Source organism: Ictidomys tridecemlineatus, chromosome 10 (assembly GCF_052094955.1).
Source record: "Ictidomys tridecemlineatus isolate mIctTri1 chromosome 10, mIctTri1.hap1, whole genome shotgun sequence".
Taxonomy (NCBI): Eukaryota; Metazoa; Chordata; class Mammalia; order Rodentia; family Sciuridae; genus Ictidomys; species Ictidomys tridecemlineatus.
The window spans coordinates 49470547-49495975 of record NC_135486.1 but is presented as its reverse complement, the minus strand read 5'-3'; positions in this window follow the sequence as shown (position 1 = coordinate 49495975).

The window sequence follows — 25429 nt, the reverse complement described above, 5'->3', positions numbered from 1 at the left end:
CTTGACCTCTGCTGCAGAGACAGTCCTGTGCAAGGTGACAGTTTTGTGCAAGGAAGTGATTTCCTATTGTTGTTGATTGCACATGCTTTCTTAGTGCAAATTTAACCTCTCCTTCATTCATTTACATATCATGTGAACTTGGTGCATTATTAACTCTTTCTCGGTTTCCTCATCTTTAAGATGAGAATGCTATCAGCACTACCCTGTATCATTGTTGTGGGAATTAAATGGCATGATTTGTCTTTGCCATTTGGATAGTACCTGGCCCATAAGCAGTGCTTAGTGAGGGTCAGCAATCGTTGATACTATTACTAACAACCTCCCTGAACTTGCACTTCCTTAGACACTGGATCTGGAAGAACAAAGCCACAGAGCTGTTGAGGGAGTGAGGAGTGATATAATGAAGTCACCTAAAGTAGAATAGTTGGCCAGAGTTTAGCATCATTTGTTCACTCATATGCACCCATTAAATGCCTGTGCAGAATTTCAGGGACACAGAATTAAGAGGGTTGTCTGCACTGCATGGCAGGCTGGAGGCAGGGTGATAACTATAATCATATCTATCTAGCAACTGAGGCATGATCCCTGAAGCAAGGAATAATTTATGCTGCTTCAATAGAAAATTTTCAATTCTACAAACGAGCAGGACCCTATACCAGGTCCAGATCAAGATTAAAAACCCCTTGAAGGTGGGGGGTGTGCTCTTTAATTTATAGGTCAATTTCTTATCCATCGGCACACTGACTTTTACATTAACCCCAGTGACTTGTAGGCATCATCAGTCCCCACATTATCAACAAGGAAACCATGGCCCGGGGCAGAGTCATTTCCATTTAATCCTGAGTTTGAGACAGTTATTATCAGCATCACTTTTTTCTCTATAAAAATATCATGCACCTTCCTCCCCCAGCTCCAACGCTCTGAGGCCAGAACACAGTGAGCTGCCCGTAATGCTCAGGGGAAAGGAAATAAAAAATGCTTGGAATCTGATTCATTCAAGTCATTGTGAGGACCAATATCTTGCAAGCTCTCTGGGGTCCTCTGCGGCATGTGCCGGGGGAGCAGATTTATTCTTCACCAAAAAAAAAAAAAAGGACTCACAGTGGATTTTCCATATAAAAGAGAGGGGGATATAATGACTTTCTTTATTGTCTATACAGAATACCAACAGAGAGAGGCATGTGGGTCATGATGGGACAATGGAGGGCAGGGAATGGGAGAGCTCTTACCTGCTCCCAGCTCAGGACCTTCACTCAACCTCCCTCTCACTCCTTCTGAGTGCCTGTCCTCTTTGCCAGTCCAAATGTCTTCTGATGCACCTCTTAGTTCAACTCCCTCCCTCCCACGTGGCTTCTAGGGCAAATCTTGTTCCTACTTGATCTGTCCTTTCTCCGACATTGTATTTCAGGTGGACCCAGGGCTCCATCCTCCAAGACAATTTTCTTTCAAGTTGGTCAATGTCTACTCATGTCCAATCAGATTCTGGGGCTCCTCCTGGGCAAGGCCATGTCTCAGCTCACTTGGTATGCTCTCCGCCTACAGCACAAACCACATCCCCTCTGTAGTGGAGTAAGACTGCTGGGATTCTCATTTCCAGCTCCTGCCCTAATCCAGGACCTCATCAAATTCATGCACCTCAGCAGCAGCTGACCTGGAGTCCCCTCCACCTTTCCTCTAGTTCATTCCCTATGTCACTTATCAGGCCTTCATCACAGGCCTCTGGTTCCTGCTGGGTCGACCCTCCCCTGGCTCTGTTCTCCTGGAGACTGCTGTTTGAGCTTGCCCTCTGATCTCTAGTCCTCTCTTCCCCTGTGGGGTTCCTGATGATCCAGCCGCAATGAGCCAGAGACACATGGGTGCCTGTCTGCCCAGATCATTCCTGTTCTCTCTTGAGTTACCCCCAAGGTCCAACCAATCCTTCAGGGCTGAGTATAAATGTCACATGGTCATTCCGAGCAGATGCTCTGCGCAGTGTTCATTCCTTCCTTTACATGGATTCCATGGTGTCTCTTCCAGTTGGAAAGCACCCCATTTCCAGGCTTATTGGAAGGGTGGAGCGGCTGCTGCTGAATCCCATGTGCCTGACTCAGAGGGCTCTCTGGGAGCATCCGTCCCATGGGCGCTCAGGGCTGCCCTGCTCTGGTGCTGAACATACACAAGGAAGGTCCTTTATTCCCCCCACTCCTCCTCCTACTGTTCCCATCAATTCTCCACCTTACAGAGATGTTGTGAAGACAAATGAGATAATCTGTGCAGGCGCCTTAAGTTCCTGAAGAGGGACTCTATTATTCTGGCTTTAAAGTTCTCTGTCGAGGAAATCAGACTTGAAGGCAATAAAAAGGAAGTGGGGGGCGTCGAGAGAGGGGTGGGGGAAGGCCCTTGCCAAGTCACCTCTCCCAGACTCACCCACAGAGCTTCTTCCCCGCCTGGGCTGATGGGCAGGGCCAGAGCACAGTCTTCACCTCCAGATCATCACTTGATCATCAGGTGAAATACAAATGATGGAAGTAAGTAGCTGTGGGGTGGGGACAAAGGACAAATGCACTCCAGGCTGCAATTCACAGCTTGGTCACAGAGCCCAGGAGGTGTGGTGTGTGCCAATGTCTCTTTGTGTCTTGAGGTCAGGGTGCTCTGTGTGTGTGTGTTCTCTGGAAGAGCTGTAGTGACTTATCTTTAGCACAGGGCAAAATACTTGAGTTGAGTGCACCTACAGCCGATACCCATTCCCATCCCTGCAAAGAACCAACAAGGCAAGCTTTCTTCTTTCTGTTCAGAGAGCCAGCCTGACATCTTTTTGTTGGAGCTGTCTCCCTTTGCAAACAGAAGGCCCCGATAAAAGCCTTGTTTGCACGTTCGCTTCCCTCATTCAGTTTTGTTCTCAGCATCATCAGGTTGAAAGATCCCACTGGCCAGCATCAATTGAGGCCTCTTTTGCAAGCTGTTTGGAGGATCAATCCTGTCCCAAGATGCGTGGGTGGCTGTGTTTCCCTGAAGGCAGCATGCTCCTGTTCCTCTAGAAACCACGTGCCTGAGAAATGAAGGTGCCCACTCACAGTATCCCAGTGTGCCACCTGCTGTAGTGGTTCTGATCAGGAAGGGCGCCAAGAACACACTTTTTTAGTGTGTGAGTCACCTGATTTCTCCTCCGGAGATTCTTTCATGCTGTCTATCTTCTTAATTAGTTCTTTGGTGAATCTTTAGCCCTTGGAGGAGGGAAGTGTCTTTCTTTAATGTAGTTTGCTTTGCTGTCAGCAGGACACTGGGACAATGAGGAGTCCAGTGGATAGAAGGGAGCCTTTGAGGATTTCCACCTGATCTGGGCACCTGCTCTCTTCTTCTGTTCTCATTTAGAAGCTCCCTACTCCTTTTTCATACTCAGCAGAGGCACTGCCTCCTCTGGGAAGCTTTCTCTGATAATCCTGTGCTCCCCCTCCCTTAAGGACATCTCCATAGGATTCTCACAAAACACAACAGTAGATGCCCTTGTGCCTGTGAGCCTTCCTGCTGGGATCCAGGGGAGGACAGGTATGACTGTGGGGAATCACTGAAGGGTTCCCCAGGAAGAATCATAAGCAGGATTGTGCTCTGTCAGGTGCAGAATGCTGTGAAGTATGTTCATTCAGTCATTTAAGAAATAAGGGCCATAGGGACAGAGTGTGGGGATGGGGGGATGATCTGGAGAAATATTTAGGGTAGAATGGGTAAGGGTGGAGGTGACTAGAGGAGGAGTCAGAGTGATACCTAATTTTCTGCTTTGGGAGCTGGAGAATGGGGCAATTGCCCTGGAGAAACCTGAGCCAAGGACTGTGTCCCAGGAGGCAGGGAGGCATGTGGTGTGGTGGAAAATCCACTGGTGCACAGTGACAAGGTCTGGCTTCTGATACCAGGACATCCTCCTAGAAGTCAAGGGATGGTAGGCCAACCCTGAAGTTTTCAGTGCCTTGGTCTACTCACTTGCAAAATGGCGCCATTACTGGTGCCATGTGGGCTACTCCTGAGCTAGACCTGTTCTCAGAGTTCTCCAAAGAAACTTCTGGCCTGCCGAGCTGGAGCACAGATGCCTAATTGGGATACGGGTCCCTTGGATTTCCCTGCTGCTGCCGCTGAAAGTCCCATGTGGTCCTGCTGCGTGAGAGGTGAAACAGCCTTTCCTCTAAGAGCCTCCAAAGGCTTCATGGCCTGTAGCACCTTGTCAGTCAATGAGTGGTTCTGAAGGTAGCAATGCTGCAGCATCCACAATGGGCCACAGCTCTCTGGTTGCCTGGAGAAGCTTCCCGGGGCTCAGCTATGGCCGCTGGGACAATGAACCCTTTGGATTTAACATTCCCTTGAGCATATTCCTCCTTCCACTCTGGGAAGCAGATGTTTGTATAGGCCCATAGAGCTTTCTCTTTCACTCTACAAAAAAACATTCAGCAAATATTTAAGGAATAAAGGCTTTATAATGATGAGTGCAAACACTGAAGAATACCAGCTATTATGGAACATTCGTGTTTAAAATAAAAAAGAAATGAAAAAAAAAATAAATGGAAAAACACTGCTTGTTTTGAGCAGGCCAGTGTGCGGAGGGAAGGCAGGATCCAGCCTTCCCCACTCTTTCACATTTTGGGCCACCGCTTCCAAACTTAGGCTTGCAGGATGCTCCTGAAGAGCCTAGGCTGTTTTCTGTTCAAATGAAGACACCCTTCTCCTGGATCCTGAGAAAAGAAGGACAGACAGGACAACACAGCAGAGGCCAGCTCCACAGTGCTTTAAGAGGTGTGGGAGCTCAGGCCGCTCCCCTGAGATGGAGATGAGATGCCACCACCTGGGCTACCTGGGATGCCTCCTGAGCATTCAAGGAGCAACAGAAAGTCTGGTCAGATGTGCAGGCTTGCCCACCAGGAAAGGATGTTTCTCTCCTCCCACATTCCCAGCTCACAGAGGCCACTGACTCTATGCATGCCAAACCTCAAAGAAGGAACTGGTCCAAGCTCTCTGTCTGGTAGGACATTCATTCCCCTGTCCCCTGGCAGTTTGATGGAGATACAGTCACTTATTGGACCCATTGTTATTTTTTATTTGTTATATGTCACTAAACCTATCACAACATACTCCCTTATAACCTTATTTTTATTGAGGTGAAATTTACATATCGTGCGGTGCACAAATGTCTTTTGTATAATTCAGCAAGTGTTCTATTTGCCTACTTCTGGTAACAAACTGCTCGAAACTTAGTGGCTTCAAATAATTTTTACAAATCAACTCTCCTGTTCTGTATTTGATTGTGGTTGGTAATTCTCGTTTGAGGTTCTTCTTGTGGTTTGTGTTAAATGTCAATTGAGGATTAGGTCGTCTGAAGGATTGACTGGGTTGGACATCCCGAATGGCTCACTCATCTGATTGGCAGTTTCCACTCACGGTCCCTTGGATGTCTGATTAGGTACTAGAGGAGAACTATCAACCCACGTCCCTCTCCTGGCTCTCCACGTGACATTGACTTCTCGCAGCATGGTGACTGGATTCTGAACATCCCATATGGAAGCCTAATTGATTGCAAAACACTGCACAGGGCTAATGTACACAATTTGTTGAGCGTATGTGTTCAGGTAATAGACATCTCTACCACTTCCAAAACTTTCTCTGGATTTCTTTGTGATGGTTGTGTAAGAATGTTTAACACGAGATCTACTCTTAACAAAGTGATGGATGCTAGGTTGCATAGATGTCTGGAACTTACTCAACTTGTATGACCATAACTTTAGACCTCCCTTGAACAACATCTTCCTTATCCCCTTCCCCCTCATTCAGGTTTTCTCTGAGAGTCATTGCCCCAACCTCTCTTTGCATGTATAATGACTTTGTTGGACAGTCAGGGTCACATCCTCCTTCTGACCCTTGCTGGCTCTCAGAGACAGTTCCTTGCTTTCTCTGAACCTTGGCTTCCTTATCTGTCAAATGGATTCACACAGAATCCGCCTTCTGAGGTGGTTGTGAGGATTCAGAGATGCATCATGGAAGACTTGCCCTGGGGCCCAGCAGATGCACAGCTCACGATAGCCACCCCTCTCTTCCCTTCTCCCCTCCCCATCCCCAGGCTGGGAGCCCCATCTGGGTGCCAGCAGTGGCCTTGTTATAGGTTGAGGTATACTCTCTTGGAATGTGGGCTTGCCAGACTCACCCCAAAGCTCCCTGTGCTCCTGATTTGGTTTGGCATCCTTCCAAACTGCTTTCCTAACACCCCATGTGATCCAGAAAGGTTAATGGCTTCCAGGGAGGCTCTTTACCTCCCAGTGGAAGCACTATTACTTTGTGGAACAGCTTTAGGAAAGATGTGTTTCTTTAAACTTCAGAGCTGGAAGGGACCTTTAGAAACCATTAGCTGCACCACAGGCCTCCCCAGCAGAGACCATCTCCAGATGGGCCATCAGCCTCGGAACAGGAAGGAATGTGCTGTGGAGCAAAGACGCTAAGGGAGAGGGAGGGATGTGTGCCTTGTGACATTTACTGTTCAGGAAGGTTTGATGGGTTTTTGCTGGGTGCAAACTTTGAACAAGCTAAAAGTGATGGAAATTTCTGGGTCATTGATTCTCATTGAGTTCCTTAGGAGGAGTTGGCCTTGGGGAAAATAGGGAGGTTGAGCTTAGAGTGAAGGTTCATGCTGAAACTGTATGGGGAGCTTTTTCCAAAGCCACCAGGGTATATCAGAATCTTGTTTCAGGGGTGTGTGTGTGTGTTAATAGCTGTCCCCCAGTTGATGCCAATACAGGTCCTTATCTCTATCTGAGGTGCACAGACCAAGGCTGAGGAACAGAGAATAGCAGCATGCAGAAATGACAGTAACTGAGGCTGTGAGACCACAGCCCAGAAAAGGAGACCCTACCTTTGTGTAATTTATAGTGTACAAATTTTTTTCTCAGACATCCTTCTATTTGATGTCCAAGTTTATGCTCTGATAGTCAAGGCTGGAATATTTCTGCTTTATAAAAGAGAAAGTCAAGCTGGGACAAGCACATAAAGCAAAAAGGGAAGAGCAAAAAGAGGAAGAATCCTTCTGACCCACCTTGCTGTGGTACCAGTTCAGGCCACACTGAGGGTATGACCAGTGGAGCTGTGGCTGTTACCCAGGTACAGGTGGGGGAATTTCAAAATGTGAATACAAAAAGCATTTCTTCTATCCCTCTGTTAAATTCACCATGGCCAGACACGAGTTTCTTTGTTTGATGTCATTTTAAGCTGGGTTGTCATCATTCTTTTGGGAAAGTTTCTGGGTGGGCCGCCTCCCACTGGCAATGGAACAAGAGGGAGCTTTTCAACTCTTTTGGCAAGTTCTGGACAGCCGGATGTCTCTGTTGGCTGCACGGCAGCTTAGCTGCTCCCTAGCCCAATCTTGCTTCTCTCATTCACCCAGCAAATGTGTTTGTCCAAGAGCACTGCCCAGTACCCTCCTGCTTCCTGGGAGCCTGAGCTAGGATGGCTCACAGACTGTGGTCTCTACATCACTGCACGGTTTGCTACGTAAAAGGATGACGGTGAGCGGAGCCAGAGACCCGCCACCCTCACTGTGACCCTTAGATATGAGCCCCACCCAAGCACTCGTTCGAAGCCTTGGAGATGTACACAAAAAATGGAAAGAGTCTTTTGAGAAAGAATGTTGCAATTACTGGGAGTCTATTTCCTGTGTGTCCCCAGTCCCAAAGGGACCTTGGGAAAAATAAAGAAGGCCAAGTCTAGTTTAACTTGAGGTTGCTTTGGGCTCTTTATTGACCCAGATGTCCACTAGTATCACAAAGATTTGTATATGGTCCTGCCCTTTGTAGTAGTCAGCACTCTCCAGAGAAACAGATCAATAGGATGCTGATAAGAAAGGAATTGAATATAAAGTGTTGTATATACTTGTTCCAGGATGGGCTTTGACTTTCTCATTTGTCCATTTGTATTTGCAGGACCATATACAAATTTCTGTGATGCTAGTGGGCATCCACGTCAATAAAGAGCCCAAGGTGTCTATAAGTTAGACTAGACTCTGCTTTCTTTATTTTTCCCAAGGTCCCCTTGGGACTGGGGTTGTGCAGGAAACAGGATCTGGGTAACTGCAACACCCTCTCTCTAGGGACTCCAACTAATTTTTGGTGCACATCTTCAGGACTTTGAAAGAGGGCTCAGAGTCAGGGCTTGCATCTAAGGATCTCAGAGCAGTTGGTAGGTGTCTGGCTCTGCTCACTATCATCTTCCTATTTGGCAGTCCAAAAGCTGCAGCATAGGCTGACAGGTGGGAGCCCCTAGGAAGAGTGGATGCTGTAGAGTGGAGAAATCTGGAGGCCATATGTTAGCAGAATTCCCTCTTGCTTGGGGGAGGTCAGACTCTGTTCTTGTAAAGACTTCTTAGGTGAGATCCACCACATCATTGTTATTATCATGAAATACCAGAGGCAGGCTAATTTTGTAAAGAGAAAATGTTTATTTTGGCTCATGGTTCTGAAGGTGCAAGAGGCCACCTCTGTTGATGGCCTTCCTCCTAGCAGGGTCCTGAGGTGGTGCAGGTCACTAACTGGTAAGAGTCAGGAAGTTTGCAGGTGTGTGTATATCTGGTCTCTCTCTTCTAAAATCACCAGAATTCAACCATAGAGCTTCACATAAGAATCTTATCTAATCCCTAATCACCTATCAAAGGCCCTACCTCTCAACACCATAGTCAGATTAAATTTCCTCCTCTTAATAACCATAGCCTATTGATTTAAATGTTATCTCATCTAGAAACACCTTTACAGAAACATCCAGATGTGTTTGACAAGGCATCTGGGTGCCAGGGCCCAGCCAGGTTGGTATGACATTAACCACTCCTCCCTCCACATTGTACAATCTCTCACTCAGTTGAGTCCTGGGAGACTTTGGCCCCATCACCTTAACATTCCACATCCCATAATAAGCAGGCGGGGTTCCGCTGAGAGGGGAGTCCTTCGCCTGCTAAGATGTCTGCATCCTCAATTGGAAATGGATGTTTGCCCTCAAGGATTCTTCTGGATCCTCACTTTTTCTTGAGAACTTCGGACATTTCATGGTCTATAGCACTTCCATTTACCAGAGGCAGGCAAACTTACTGTACAAAGGGCTAGAGGGTAAATATTTTAGGCTATGTGGGCCATGTACGTCTGTCACGAATCCTTTTTCGTTTGTTTTACAAACCTTTAAAAATGTAAAAGCTACTCTTACTTTACTGGAGGTACAAAATTAGGCTGAGGGCTGGATTGGCCTGATTTGCCAACCCTTCATTTAAATGACTAACGTTCCAGGCTACACCTGGATTCTTGACACTTCTGGGCCACTTCAAATCTTCAAATCCATTAGAGCACTCACTCCTCCAGTTGCCTGCAAGGCCCAGGTGTGCAACAACAGAAAGCTAAATGACACAAACACCAAGAAGTCAACAGGAAGAGAGGGCCTCTTTCCCCTAAGCTCAGATAACCAAAAAATATTCCAGAAGCTCATTTTAAGATAAGGAAAAAATGCAGACTCTGGAGAAGGTATCCTAAAAAAGCAGCATAAAAGCTCTAAGGAAGGAGAACCAGGGGTGAAGAAAGACCATGGACAGAATACAAACCATGCTCCCTCGCTCCACCCAGCTGGTGACCCAGCTCAGTCCTCTCCATTTTGGGGAGATCAGATCTCTCTGCTTAGGGTTCTCAGCAGAGAGATCTACCCATAGTGGCCTCTCAGGCTGTGCACCTCTGGGTTGGGAGGAGGAAGCTCTGGGCTTTGACAGTTGCTGCCTATGGCTGAGACACACAGTCATGTGGTCAGGAGCTGCAGGTAGATGGAGTCACATTCAGCCAGAGGGGCCATCAGTCTCCTAGAGCTCTGACCAGTGCCAAGGGCCACAGGATTCTTTTTTTTTTTTTTTTAAGCCTTGAGGGGCTTAACCACTGAACCACATTTCTAGCCCCTTTTTTTAAAAAGGGGAGGGAGAGAGAGAGAGAGAGTGAGAGAGAGAGAATATCTTTTTTTTGTGGATGGAAACAACACAATGCCTTTATTTTTTCTTGTGGTGCTGAGAATCGAACCGGGGTCCCGCCCGTGCTAAGCGAGTGCTCTACCACTAAGCCACAATCCCAGCCCTCAGGGTCTTGCTGAGTTGTTTAGGGACTTACTAAGTTTCTGAGGCTGGCTTTGAACTCACAATCCTCCTACCTCAGCCTCCTAAGTCACTGGAATTACTGGCATGTGCCATGAGCCACCATGCCTGGCCAATGGGATTCTTTTTGTGTGTGTGTGTGTTTTATGATTAGCATAATTTTTTGTATTGTTGGTTGTTCAAAACATTACATAGTTCTTGATATATCATATTTCACACTTTGATTCAAGTGGGTTATGAACTCCCATTTTTACCCCATATACAGATTGCAGAATCACATCAGTTACACTTCCATTGATTTACATACTGCCATACTAGTGTCTGTTGTATTCTGCTGCCTTTCCTATCCTCTACTATCCCCCCTCCCCTCCCCAATGGGATTCTTAAACCCTGCTTTCTGGTGTGTAGATGGGGGAAGAGGGTGAGAGTGTTTTTGTTTTGTTTTTCTTGAACCACCTGTGAATCAAATCAGCTGAACAATCTTGTTGGGTAAAGACTTTCTTTTTTGTAACAGGAATTGAATCCAGGGGTGCTTAAATCACTGAGCCATATCCCGATTTTTAGTTTTTTTTTTTTTTCTGTTTTTTAAATTTTGAAACAGGGTTTCAAAGTTGCTCAGGCCCTTACTAAAGTACTGAGGCTGGCTTTGAACTTGCAATCTTTCTGCCTCAGCCTTCCAAGCCACTGGGATTACAGAAGTGAGCCACTTCACCCAGCTGGATAAAGACTTTTTGTAGAAATAAGAATTCTTTTTTACTGCAAGTGATATTTCAATATGTGTGGGTTCCCTTCTCCCATGAGAGGTAAATGAGAACGGAAATAGTTCACTGCTACTGTAGTCTTGTATTTGATCTCTGTTTATAAAGAACTCTCTTCTCATAGCTTAGACTTTTTATGAGATTCTTGGGATTTCTTTTCTCTCTTCCTCCCTCCCTCCCTGCCTTGGTTTCCCTCTCTCCTTTTCTATCTTCTAGCATCTGTCCAGTACCTTTGATTGCAAATGCTGTGAGAGATACGGTAGCAAACCTGTCCTCAGGCAGCTTGGAGGAAGGTATATCTTACGCAGTATAGAAGGATCCCTGTTCATTTGTAGTCTTCTCTTCTTCACTCAAAGCATGGTTTCTGTGATACAAACAGCTTATATCCCGGGTCTCTGGCCTCTGAGTGGTAGAACAGGAAAATGCAAATGTCCTAAGTACTGAATCAACAGTGGGAACACCTCACAGGGCCAGGCAGAGCAAGCGGAATGAGAGCTCAGGTGTCTAAGCCCAGGGCTGAAAATTGTGAGCTCTTGGAAAGCTCATTCCCTAGAGGGACCCATCAGAATGAGATGCCCCAAACAGAATGTTAGAAACAGATGCAGAGAAATAGAGAGTGCAATACATCTTGAAGGGTAGAACAGGAATAAACCTCCCAGACCTTTGATTGCTAGGGAGACACGATCGTTAACCCCCTCAGAATGGTTTTTTTTTTTATGGCATAATTTTAGATGCATTTTCAGAAAGTGAAATAATATATTTTAAGCAAATGCTTTGTGTGTCTTCTTTGAATAATGATTATCTTTTCCTAAGTTTGCCTTTCGATTTGATTAAAAATGTATTGTCCCAGCTGCTGCTGTTTGGATCCACTGGAATAAAGTCTGTAAATAAACTTGTTCCATAGAACGTTCCAAGTCTCCTCATGGGGTCCCAGAACTTTCTGCTGGGAAACCTTGTGGGGAACACGTATAAAAACTTCCACAAATGCCAGCATTGTTCTGATCACTTTAGAATTTGTACTTTGGTCCTAATTAATACAAAAAGAGGTTTTTCAGAGATATCCTATTTTATTTCTTTTTCTTTGTGAAGTAGAACAGTTCAACTGGCTCCTCTTATTGTAAATCATTCAGATCCAGCTAAAGTGCAGGAGACTAATAATAGGTGCTCTGAAAACCATCGAGTGTGTCTTCAGAATTGGCCTCAGATGGGGCTATTATTTTAATTTCCTGAGTTAATACAGGCCCTAACTTACGATAACGACGACTTTATGAAGGCAGGCTCTGGATAACAAAGCTGTTTTCATCCTTTGCTGAATGGTTCAGAAATCATAACTGCTTTCATCTGTTTTTTATTACATATTTTTTTTTGTTCTCTGACTCTTTGAAAAAGGTTTTACAATTCAGAAAACTAGGCCATCTTTGAGTAACGTAAAGAGAGAGATAAATGGCACAGCTATTTGTTCATTTAATCATCTCATTTACTTCTTTGTTTTTTAGATCAGTAAAACCAGACAAATAATAATAATACCTTCTTTATAAAGTTGTTGGAAAACTTAAATAAAGCCATGTTGTTGTTGTTGTTTTTGTTGTTGTTGTTTGTTTGTTTTAGGTACTGAGGGTATTTAACTCAGCGGTGCTCTACCATTGAGCTATATCACCTGCTCACTTTTATTTTGAAACAGGATCTTGCTAATTTTCTGAGGGTCTCACTGAGTTGCTGAGGCACCAAATCTGTGATCCTTCTGCCTTCGGCTCACTGATTTGCTGCGATCACAGATGTGCATCACTGTGTACAAACTATGTTTGCAAAGTGCCTGTCACTGTGTGCTTGCAGAAGGTACTATTGAACCTTAGTTTCCACAATGCAACTTTGCTGTTCACTCTTCTTTCCTTCTCAATAAATATTTAAATAAACGCCTCATGCTAGGGATTATAACATAGGCAGGGTATACAATGTTCAGAAAAACACCAAGTAAAGCAACAATAATAATAATATAGTATGAGGATGGTTATAATATAAATACAAAGGGAAATTTCTCTCTCTTTCTCCCTTCTCTGCTCCTGAAAAGGAACTGGGGAGCTTCCACAGTTTTTCTTAGTTGGATTAAGTCACCTTTGAGGTACCAAAGGTACGTGAAAGGGAGGGGTGTTGGGTCCCCAGCAGAGGATTCAGGTCTTCTGCTGAAGAAAGTAAGTGACTTTATCTTTGAAGAAAAAGGTACATTTATACCTTTTGTATTTGGAGGCTCTTGGGCTCCTGGCTATATTTAAGATGACCACTTTGCCAGGAAAGATGTTTTCCTCTGAATCCCTTGGCCAGGAAAGGAAAAGTTGCCCCATCTCCTCTGGGTTGGGTCTCCAGGGAAGGGAGCAAGTGGAGTCCCACAGGATGGAGACCTCAGCCAACTCTCTGCCAGCGCTTCTAGAATAGTTAGCTTTGGTGGAAGGGCTGAGTGGGGGCCTGTGTTCCCCAGGCACAGAGAACCCTGGAGACTGAGTAGTACCAGAGAGTGGGCTGCTTTCCCTTAGAGACAAAGGAAGTCTGTGCCTGGGGCAGTGGCCTGCCAGCCCTGTATTAGAGGACCAAAGTTTATAGCAGTTGACATCAAAAAGCAAGGAAAGGCCCTGGGGAGCAGCAGGAGAGAGGTCCTGGACTTCTCATTAACTTGATATGTAGGTTTGAGCTCATTTTTTTTTTTTTAAACAGAATAGATATGACTTTACTTGCACTCCGAATTTGTGCAACAGTTCCTACTGGCTACCCAACCACAAAAAACAACTGTGGTACATGCAGAAGTAGAGTCCACCTGAGACGCTCTTCAGCAACAGGTGTTTTCCATATAGTAATTATGTGCGCTTCAGACACTAGTTTGTTGGTTCATTTATTCAACAAGTTATGAAGAAGTCACAGTCATCCATTTTACTTGTCATTCTGGAAATTTCCATGGTCTCCCATCATCTTTGGAAGTAAGGATGAACCCTGCCACTCCTCACACCGACTCTTGATCTTTCCAGTTTTCCCTCTTCAGCCTTCATGTGTGGCACTGCCCAGTCAGAACCGACAGACCCTTCTCAGGTTTCCAATGTGCCCGGGGCTGTTCCATCTCAGAATAAACTTCAGCTGGTGAAGTTGATTCCGCTTAGAATGTCCGGACCCAGCTCTGCCACTCATTCCTGGATGCACTCCTCCGGCTGCTTCCAAAGCCCAGGTGTGCCATAGAAACCTAAATGACACAGACCCCAAGAGGTCCACAGGAAGAGAGGGACGCTGTCTCCCAAGCTCTAATGATCAAGTTGCCCCTTAACATATTCCAGAAGCTCCTTCTGAGGTAAGGAAAAATGCAGACTCTGGAGAAGTCTTCTCCATTATGAAAGCTCCATACCAGGACAACTAAGGGTGACTATGTTCCCTCCCTTCACCCAGCTGGTGACCCAGCAAAACCACCTCCATTTGTGGTTCATGCTTAGAGTCCTCAGCAGAGAACACTACCCAGAGCGGCCTCTGTGGGCTGTGCACATCCGGGTTGGGAGGAGGGAGCTGCCTGGGCTTGCACAGCTGCTTGTGGCTGGGACACGCTGTCCTGTGGCCTGGAGCCTGGTGGGGAGGCACAGGTGGATGGAGTCACGTTCAGCCAGGGAGGTCCTTTGGTGTCTCAGTGTGCTGGACAGCGCCAAGGGTCACGGGACTCTTAAGTCTTGCTTTCTTGTGTGAATGTGGAGGGTGGTGGGATTTTCCAACTAACTTTCCGTGACCTGTGGGGGGTGGTGTCTAACCCTTCTGAGGTTTGGTTATCTCCTTGGGAAAGGAGAAGATGTCAGAGGTCAGTTTTATATTTACATCCCAACAAGGGCCAGTTCAAACACCATTACCTTTAGGCTTTTCCTAATTCCCCACTCCATGGCTACTGAGTCTCTGTTTTAGGATTCCCACAGCATTTAGTTCATCTTATTCTACCATGGCCCACGTAGTCATAATGTCACATAGCTGTTAACTCCTTAAGGCAGGAAGTAGCTCTGACAAATCTTTGTATTCCTCTCCATGGCCAGTGGAGTAGAGTAGGAATTATTCACTCCTAGATGATTTGAAATCTTATAATATTCACTAACATTTATTGGGGGTTTTTTCTACGTGGTGAGCATTTTACACAGGCTCCTCTCATGTGGTTCTCCATAACACAACCTCAGGGGGTAGGTACTGTGATTGGCCCCACTGATGTCTTGGAGAAGTGAAGCAACTTACTTGAAGTCACTTAATCAGAGGGTGCATACAGGGTTGGCCCAGGCAGTGTGGCCCCAGTCCATGCTCTTGATCCCTGTACTGTAGGTGAGCTGGCTCATACTCATGTTGTCCTTATTAGGACCCAAGATGGTGTGGGCTGTCTTTGGCAGCTTACAGAAGAGGAAGGTTCTCCTCCAAGAAAGGATGAAGATAATTAGTCCAAAGGCCAATGGTTCTAAATCTTGGCTGCGCATTGGAATTATCTGGGCAACTTCTCTTTTAGTAACTGCTGAGGTCTTTGGAGAAACAACTGCAAGGGTCTTTGCATCTTATTTTTTATATTTTATTTTTATTTTTTGTAGTTGTTTTTTTTAAATTATGGCAAAATATACAATAACATAAAACTTACCCTTTTAGCCATTTTTAGGTGTATAGTTCAGTGGCAATAAGCGTTCACATTGGTGTATAGCCATCACCTCCCCGCCATCTCCACAATGTTTTCATTATTCCAAGTGGAACTTCAAACCATTAAACATTAACTCCCTGTCCCAGTCTCTCCAGCCCCTGGTGACCACCATTCTACTTTTTGTCAACAGGAATTTGAATTTGACTATTCCAGAGACCTCAGATGAGTGGAACACTACAGTACTAGCTTCTTTCACTTAGTACAATGTCTACAAGTTTCACTCATGTTGTAGCATGTGTCAGAATTTTATTCTCTTTTTAAGACTGAAACTATTTCAGAATATGTCTTCTGCATGGTGTTTATCCATTCTTTTGTCAATAGACTTGGATTGTGTCCATCCCCACTTTGGCTATGGTGAATCGCCCAGCTGTGTACATAGGTGTACAGACATCTGTTTCAGTCCCTGCTTTCAATTCTTTTGGGAAAATGGAAACAGAATTGCAGGACCAAATGGTCATTCAATGTGTAATTTTTTGAGGGTCTGTGGTACTGTTTTCTATACTACCTGTACCATTTTACATTCCCACCAACAGAGCACAAGGGCCCCGATTCTTCTCCATCCTGATCAACACTATCGATTTTCTATTTCTTGGATAGTGGTCATCCTATCACACAGTGGGTGTGAAATGGTATCATGGTATCATGGAAACTTTAAAAACAATGCCCAACACTGTACCCGAGCCCTATTAAGTCAGACTCTCTGGTGTGCCCAGGCCTTCGTGCCTTTTAAAGCTCCCAGGTGATTCCAATATATGGCCAAGACTGGGATCCAGTGGTGAACCCTGGTTGTGAGCTCTATTGCCACTGCCCTCTCTTTTCTTTTGAAGAATGATTCAAGTTACCTCCCTTTGAAGAAGTTACAGGAGGGAACAGAGAGCTGACAAAATGTCCCCCTGAAATGTGGGACCTGGGAAGGTAGTAGTGGGAAATTTGAATACTTCTGTATCTTTCACTTTAAGCAGCATTCACCATGTGGGGACCCCAGTTCCCAGTCACATCATCCTGAGCCATCCTGAAAGCCCCGTCTGAAAATTTCCTCTGCCAGGTGCCTAACAGGACCACATACGGGTTCTGAGACTCTGCTGTCAGTCAGTTTATACTGATGAGGGTTCTCCCTGAAAAGCCCCAAGCGGCTTCTGAGAGGTGTTGATAGCATGCCCTGGAGCATTATTTGCCTGTGTCCAGGCATCCACCAGGAATGTGCCTCCAGAAAGCCAGCTCCAATCCTCCCATTCCAGGGACTGAGCTGCTGATGGCACAGCCCTGTGACAGAGTCCCTTTGGGCATTCCCAGGTCTCTGGAAGCTGCCTAAACATTGCAGAGTTCTCCTGCAATTTCGCACCTTGTAGGAATGTCCTCAGCCTTCCTCATCTTCCTGACCTGCCTCCTCAGAGAACCAGTGTTGAGTGGTCTCCACTCTTCCAGCCACATGTCCCTTCTGTGTAGGGAATCACTATCAAACATCCAGCGCTGCCTTCTGTTCTTGCTTTGTGCTCACTGCAGTCTGTTGGCCTGGCTTTCTCCCAGCCTCTTACTTCCTGTCCCCATCCTTCTCAGAGGCTCTTCTCCCCGCCCTGCACAGTGGCAGGAGCCAAAGCTTTGGAGAACCACATGAAGGTTTCAGGTGGTTCTTAGCTTTCCTCTGTCCATGGGAGTGATCATCGAGATGCTCTCCTCTGCAGAGCCTCTGTTTCCTCACCTATAAAATGGGCATAATGCCTATCACACATGATTGTTGTGAGGATGATAGGAAACGAGGTAGATGAAAAAGCTCTGTCACTAAGGGTGGCATTTAAATAGAGTCAGTGAGCGTTACTGTCCTTCCTAACCCTTCCCCTTTCTCTCCTTAATCTTAAAAACTTCACCTTTATGTAAAAGAGTACCCCATATACGCAGGTAGGAAAGAAGTAAGGGAGAGACAGCTGGAAACATGGATCCGAAATAATTGAGAGAAAGCCTTGAATGCCATAAGCTATTCTGTAGATATCTGCTGTTATGGGTTGAATTATGTCCCTTCAAAATTCGTGTGTTAAAGTCTAGGTTAGCCCAGGATGTGACCTTATTTGAACTTGGGTGGAGTGAGGGTGGAGTCATCCTGGGGTAGGATGGGCCCTTATCCAACATGACTGGCATCATTCAAAAGGGGCAAAGTGGAGGAAGGTATAGGCACACAGGAGAATGGTAGAGATCCAACCCCACCGATACCTTGATGGCAGACTTCCAGCCTTCAGAACCGGAGGTAGTAAGTGCCTACTGTTTAGTTCCCTGGTTTGGGGTGCTGTTATGGCAGCTGTAGCAAACTGGGAACAATGCAAAACAGGGAGCCCAGGTGAACTAGAGAGGGTAACACAGTGGAAGGAGCGTGAAGAATGAGCTATGATGAGGGAGAGAGAGATGCCGTCGGCGTGTCCAGGTGGCAGGAGGGACTGAGGGATGTGGGAAGCCCTGGGCATCCCAGGGTGGTGCTGACAGATGTGGAGATGGATTGAAGTAAGAGGAAGGGCTGTAGAGAAAAGCCTGAGGTGGGTCTGGCAGGCAAACGACTCTGTGAGGTTTTAGCCATCCTTGTGACAGCTCTGAGGAATCTCAAGTCCCTGCCCCAGCAGCTGTGGGCTTTGTCTCCTCTTGCCTTTGATGTGGGTCATACGGAGTCCCTACACCTGGGCAGGGGGAAGATGCTTCTAGAAAACCAAAGGTGAATCTGGGTGGAGGAGTCCAACCAGATGTGACAGGGAGAAGGGCGTCGGGGGGCGGTCATAATAACTTCATGTTTCTCCAGCTTCTAGCGTTCTGGGGGCTGATAGTCCTCTCCAAAAGACATCGAATGAGAACAACATGCATGTAGTTAATAATCCTCATTGTTTTAGAAATGCAAACCAGGTGTTCCAGTCCTCCGGGTACGTGTGTGTCAATCTGCTGGGTATAATATCTGGTACAGAGGGAGAGGAGGGGGTCTTCTTACAATCCAAGACCTCCTGGGGCTTGGATGGTTCTCCCACTCCCATAATTGCAACAGGGTATAATTTCCTTTTAGGAAAGGAGGACCTTGCCCTTATGATAGTGACTTTATATGTTCTTGAAAATGTATGTTCTTTCACACCCATTTATTTATTCACTCATACACACACACACGTGTGTGTGTTTTATATATATATATATATATATATAACATAGTAATATATATATATATATATATATATATATATATATATATATATATATTACTATGTGTCATGCACTATTTGAACCTGTAGTTTTCTTGGGGGGATGTACGAGGGATTGAATTCAGGGGCACTGGACCCCCGAGCCACATCCCCAGCCCTATTTAGTATTTTATTTAGAGACAGAGTCTCACTGAGTTGTTTAGCACCTCACTTTTGCTGAGGCTGGCTGTGAACTCACCATCCTCCTGTCTCAGTGTCCCAAGCTGCTGGGATTACAGGTGTGCGCCACCACACCTGGCTGAACCTGCAGTTTAAAGGTAAATAAGAAAGAAAGAGTACCCATCCTCAGGAGCTTCACTGTTGAGACTGTGCCCTGCAATTTAGGAGTGGTACAGAGACAAATAGGGCAAGGTAAGATGCAGGACTTACAGGTTGATGGGCAGAAGGGCCCCCTGAGGAAAGATGGAGGTGAAGCAAGAGAGGGGCCACATGTTCTGGAGGGAGCAGTCATGAGGGACTGTGTTTTATTCTAGGTGTGCTGGATACTCCTGGGGAAGGCATGGGATCTGACACACATTTTGCAAGAACAGGTGCACAGAGAAATGTTCACTCATACACACACACACACGTTTAACTCTGGGTGTTGTGCAAGTCCATAAGCCCCAAGGTTCACCAAAAAGAGGGAGCTACTCTCTGGGGCTGGTAGAAGTGAGGACAGTGGCATGAAGAAAGAGAACAGGAACATGGCAGATCTTCTGCCTCCATTGCAGCGTCCTCCAGGAGCATCTTGACCACTTGGAGTTAAAGATAGAAATATTAAATGAGCACCTGCTATATGAGGGGGCACCTGAGCTGGTGTCCAAAGATAAGAAGATTCGGGGAGGCCCTGCCTGTAAAAATGTCTCCTGTGGCCAGACTGAGGCTTCTTACAAAGAGAACTTCAAGTGTGAAGAGCCAAGGGCGCCCTGAGCAGGAGAAGGTGGAGGGAGCTGTCTCATTATCATCACTGACATTTGTCATCATAAAAGACATATTAAGCATCTAATTGAGCCTGATATCATATTTTGTTTTTCAGAACTCTTAAGGCCTACACAACATGTAAATAAGCCAAACAGATATCCATATAAGGAAAGTTATTGGTATCACTAATTTTCCCTTTTTCTCTCCTTTCTTTTCTCATAGTTTCTGGCTCACAAGACCTGACTTGTATATGCAAAAGGTTATCACTGAGCTGGTGTGGAGTCCCCTGTCACGACTACCTCACAGATATACCCTTCCTCCAACACACACTTGTTTATGCTGAACTCACACCAACACACAACACACATCCCACATCACAATGCTACTCTTACAATGCACCACAAACACACCACCCCGTGACACCACAGCACATACGCACAGCACATGCCAGACACAGATATCCCACACGTCACATGCATACATTCTGCAAGATGCCTGGAGGTGAAGCTGCTGTCTGGAGAGTTGTGGGGAAAATATTGAGTTTTAGAGACAATATGGGACCACAAATGGAGAGAGAGAGAGAGAGAGAGAGAGAGAGAGAGAGAGAGAGAGAGAGAGAGAGCGCGAGCTGAGGGTAGCAGGATAGCAGAGGGACACTAACTCCCAGGAGGGCAGAATCCCAGCAGGACTGCTTCAGGCACTGACCCCAGGTGCTCACCTCCTTCTCTCTCAGTCAACTCCCTCCACAGGAGAAGGGGAGGGAGGTGACTAACCTGCTTGGTCTGATTCTTATTGGGCCAAGCCCCAGGGACTCTTAGGGGATTTGGAAGGATAAAAGGTGAATATGTAGGGGTGGCTGTTACCCTCTTGCTCTCCAAGGCTGGTGTGGTGAGTGCTTGTCCCTCATCCTCTGTTTCCATACCTGCACCCTTAAATACAGGGACAATTAGAGATGTTAAGAAGACGGTTGGCTCTGTTAATTGAGGGTTCATGGAAGATACCAGGCTATCACTTTGAGAGTCATTGGCATACAGTTGAAAGCTGTGACCCTGGAGGAGTCACTTGGGAAGAGACTGTGGATAAAGAAAAGTCAACAACTGAGCCCTGGGGCTCCTCGAGATTTAGAGGCCTGGTGGAGTGGGGTGTGATTAGGGGTGACCAAAAGGACTCTCAGAATAAGCAGTAAGTAAAAGAGGAGTTGAGAGTGGTTTTATGGAAAGTGTAATTGTCAACTTTTGGTGTGTAACGAACAATCCCCAAACTTCTGTGATGTGTAAAATAAGAATTTATTTAGCTTAAAACTGTGTGGGTCAACTGGGGAGCAGCGCCTCCATGCTGGCTCATCTAGGGCAGTCCTCTTCCTCGGCACATGTCCTTCATCCCCCCCACCCTGGCACAAGGGACATTCTCTTGGTGATGGCAGCCATGCGAGACAACAAGCCTAATCACACAAGCACTTTCCAAACCTTTGGTCACATCACACCGGATAAACTTCTATTGGCCAAAAGAAATCACAACCAGAAACTAATGTCAAGCTCAGGAAAACAGACTCCTTCTATTTGGTGGGAGGAGCTCCAAAATCATGGCAGAGTGTGCGCATGTGGGGAGTAGTGAAGAATGGCACCTGCTAGTGCAATCTACCATGGAAAGCCAGAGAGGACAGCTTCCAGGAGGACACAGTGGTCAATCCCCTCAAATATCCCTGAGAGATCAAGTAAGATGAGGACAGGCCCTTGACTGTTGGATTAGGCTGGATGCCACTGGAGACCTTAAAAGGGGGCATCTCGTTCTGGCAGAGTCCTGGAGATACAAGGCTCACTGAAGTGGATTGAAAAGAAACAGGAATTGAAAAATGGAGATAGTGAATACAGAACACTTCCACGCTTTTGCTATGAGAACTTAAAGGACATGAGATATAGATGGAGGGGGACGCAGGTAGCAGAAATAGCTTTTTCCTGCTGCTCCTCTTCCTCTTCCTCCTACCCTCTCCTCTTTCTCTTCTCCATCCCCCTCTTCCTTTTTTCCCCCCCATTTCTTCCTTTCTTTTGCTGCCTCTCTGATCCCGGGAGTCAATACTAAATCAATACTAATAATGCTAAGTCAATATTAAACTATGGTTCAGTATTATGGATTAAATGGGTTTCTGAAAGCCTCACTAGTAATTATAGCATCGCTCTTAGGGGAAATTGTATCCTGGGTAACCAACAGCCAATTTAAAAACATTCTTATAATTTGGAATTGCAGTATGGTGTGGAAATGTGCATTCATAACATATACACACCCCAGAAGTCCCAGTGGATGCCTAAGTTGTATTCACTACTGGAAGTTCCTCTTGGGTGAATCTGATGAGAGCATGGAGGATACTCTCTGTGATAGCTAATTCGTCTGTGGGTAAAAGGCCCAAGTGGGGTTGCTGAAGAGAAAACCCATATCAGGGAGAGGAATTTGTAACCGTCCAGGAGACTGTGCCAGGGCCCTAGGAACGTCTGCCAGCTGTGGGGATGGGGAATGGTTCAGGGAAAGGGAGTGCCTCTGAGGTATGGGGCCCAGTACTTAAAAACATTATTATAAAGATAAAGTTCCTTGCAGCGTTACTCACAATAGCACAAGATGGACACAGTCCAGCAGTCCATCTACAGATAAATGGATGAATAAAGTGTGGTGTACACGTACAGCCTTAAAGGATGGAAATGCTGATACCTGCTACCACCAGGGTGAACCTGGGAGGCGTTAATCTGAGTGAGGTAAGTGCTCACTGAAGGACAGATATTGTCTGATTCTACTTGCATGAGATACCCAGAACAGGCAAGTTCATAGAGACAGGAAATATAATAGTTGGGTGACGGGGGGCTGGAGTTTCAGGAGAGGGTCATGAGGGTCACGAGGAGTTAGTATTTCATGGGCACAGAGTTCCAGTTTGAGAAGATGTGAAAGTTCTGGCAATGGATGCTGGTGATGGTCGCACAGCAGCATGAATACTCTTAATGCCACTGGTCTGGACACTTAAAAAATGGTCAAAAGGCTAAATTTTACGTGAGGCTCATTTTATCATAATAATGCTAGCTAGCTAGTCAACTCTCCCTCACTGTGACAAAATACCTGGGATAAAGAGCTTAGAAGGAGGAAGGATTTGTCTTGGCCCATGGTCTCAGTCCATGGTCACTCGACCCTGATGCTTGGTTTGGGGTAGCATGGTATATCATGGCAGAAAATGCATGGCAGATGAGCCCTCGCCACCACATGGCAGCTGGGAACGGGGGTAGGGGTGGAGGGTGGGCAGGGATTCCATCACTTCTTAGAGGACACTCCCCTTCCCCAGTACCTAATTTCCACCCGGTAAGACCTCTCTCTTAGAGGTTCCTTCACCTCCCACTAGTGCCACAGGCTGGTGACCAATCCTTTAATATATGGGCTACTGGGGACATTCAAGACCCAAACTATAATAGATGATTATAGATGACAAATAAATCGTCAGACATACAAAAAGGGTTAAGGCAAATGTGGGGACTCCTCTAGGTGCCTCCCAAAGGCCCTTCCAGACCTGGCTCGATGACTCCCCACCTCTGACAGTCTCAGCCCAGTCCCCATCCTCTGAAGCCACAGAGTGGCACACGGGGCTCTTGTTATCAGAGTGACAGGGCCGCGGCTGTCTCCAGGAAGCTGTGGCTCTGGCCACCTAGTGAAAAGGCCTGGAAGCTGAGCGAGGGGTGTTGTTTTCACAAGGCTAATTAACCAAATGTGTTTTCCTTGCACGTGTCTGTGTTTTCGTGTTAGGTTTTTGCTGCAGAGAGGATATTAAAGCTAATTAGACTCTCAGCTTTGGACAGATCTTTGAATAACCAGTGAGTTGTTTCTTATGGAAACATACGAGTCAGTTTCTCTGTCCTTTACCTTAAATTACACACGTCCCAGCCCCACAAGGCTCAGGCTAGGTTTGAGGGGTCGCCTAAGGGCAGATAGATTGCTAGAAAACGTGTTCTGCCTCCGAGAGACTGTAAGACTCAATGGAGGCTGGCCTCTGGCTGCCCCAGGAAGTCCGTCTTTACTACCTAGGTCCAGGCAGGGCTCCTCTGTATGATCTTTTTTTTTTTTCCTTGCAGTGCCGGGAGTGAACCCAGGACCTTGTGCATTCAAGGCAAGCACTCTACCAACTAAGATATATCCCCAGCACCCACCTGTATAATCTTATGGCAGGAGACCCTAGCCTCAGGATCTCATCCAGAAAGGTGTCTTCTTTTCTCAGCACCGAGCTGTTCCCTAATACTCCCAAGAGTAGGGAAAGCTATAGCCAAGTTTCTAAGTAGCCCTGCACCTACCCCGACTCCACCCAGTCACACTGATTGGCCATGGGGTGGACACTGGATCCAGAAGAAACCATTTCAGAGATGAGATAGAGCTAATCAGATTCTCTTTCTAGGAAATATGAAATAGAGTCACTGAGAAAATGATTCAGTTAGCCTCAGAGTTCTTTTTTTTTTCTTTTTCTTCTTCTTTTTTTTTTTTTTTTTGCAGCCAGTGGAATCAAACCCTGGGTTCATCTAAGCAAAAACTTAGAATTCATAATTCCTGAGAACAAAAGAAATGGAGACAGCTTCAGACACTGAGCAGCAGCATCTCCTGGGCTGCTACTAATGTATGTGATTCTACCCCTGTTGTTTTGACCCTCCTTTCTAAATTCAAATTTACAGGAGGCAGTGGCCGGCTGAGATCCAGTGGAAATTTACCCTTTGGACAATCAGCTCTGGTCAATAGGGGGCTCACTCCTGAGTTTCAAGGGTCTTTCCAGAGAAGAGAAAATTTTGTGGACCTGGTTGTTCCTTGGGAGGTGTCTTGGAGCAGTCAGGATAGAGGCAGAACAGAGGAAGGCTGTTTGCAGAGAGGGAGGGAAGAGAACAACCCCAATGCATGGAGAGAAGCACATGCAGACAGTAAGGTAGGGACAATAAAGGGGGATCCTCAGCTATGAAGTTCAAGGATGGGTTCCTTGCCATGTCTTTGGAATCCCAATCTCTGTGGCCACCACAGAAGTGGTTCTGTCCTTGCTAAGATCACTGTGCATGGGTTTCACTCATCACTCCTCTCATGAGAACAGCCTGTGAATCTGCTGTCACATGTGAGTTGTGCAGCTGATCTCCACCCTTTACTGCAACTTAATTCCAAAGATGATTGCATTGGGCAGGTCTCCCATCCCCCCTCAGCTTCATCAGGCTCCTGGAAACCAAATGTAAAGAACTCGCCGTGCCTCGTGGAAAAGATGAGACTCAGGACTCCTGCTGGGAGGTGGCCATCTTTTCTTTTCCAAGTTCCCTGGGCCAGAACAACATTTACCCGGGGATCAAAGTTGCAAGAGTTGAAAATGCCACATTTATTCTGTGATGAAAGGACCAATTTGTTCATGCATGTCCCTGCATTTCTTACCAACTTGCCAGTTTCTGGCTTAAAGGACGTTTTGCCCAAATTCTCTGCAAATCTCTAGCAGCTGTGGCCCCTTGGAGAGAACGATGCCTGGAGAGAGTCAGAACAAATGGGAAATGTCACAGGGCAATGGACACCATGTGTATGGAGGCATGGAGCTGGGCTGGGTGTGGACCACACCGCAGAGGGACAGTCAAACAGAGGGAGAGGGGGACTAGAGTCAGACTACAGAGCTGCTGATGAGGCGGAGGTGGACCCAACAACTCTGGGGAAACTTCTAGAAGGGAAAGGTTACTTTCCAATTGTATCCTGAAGGCAGGGACAGCTGTGGGTAGGT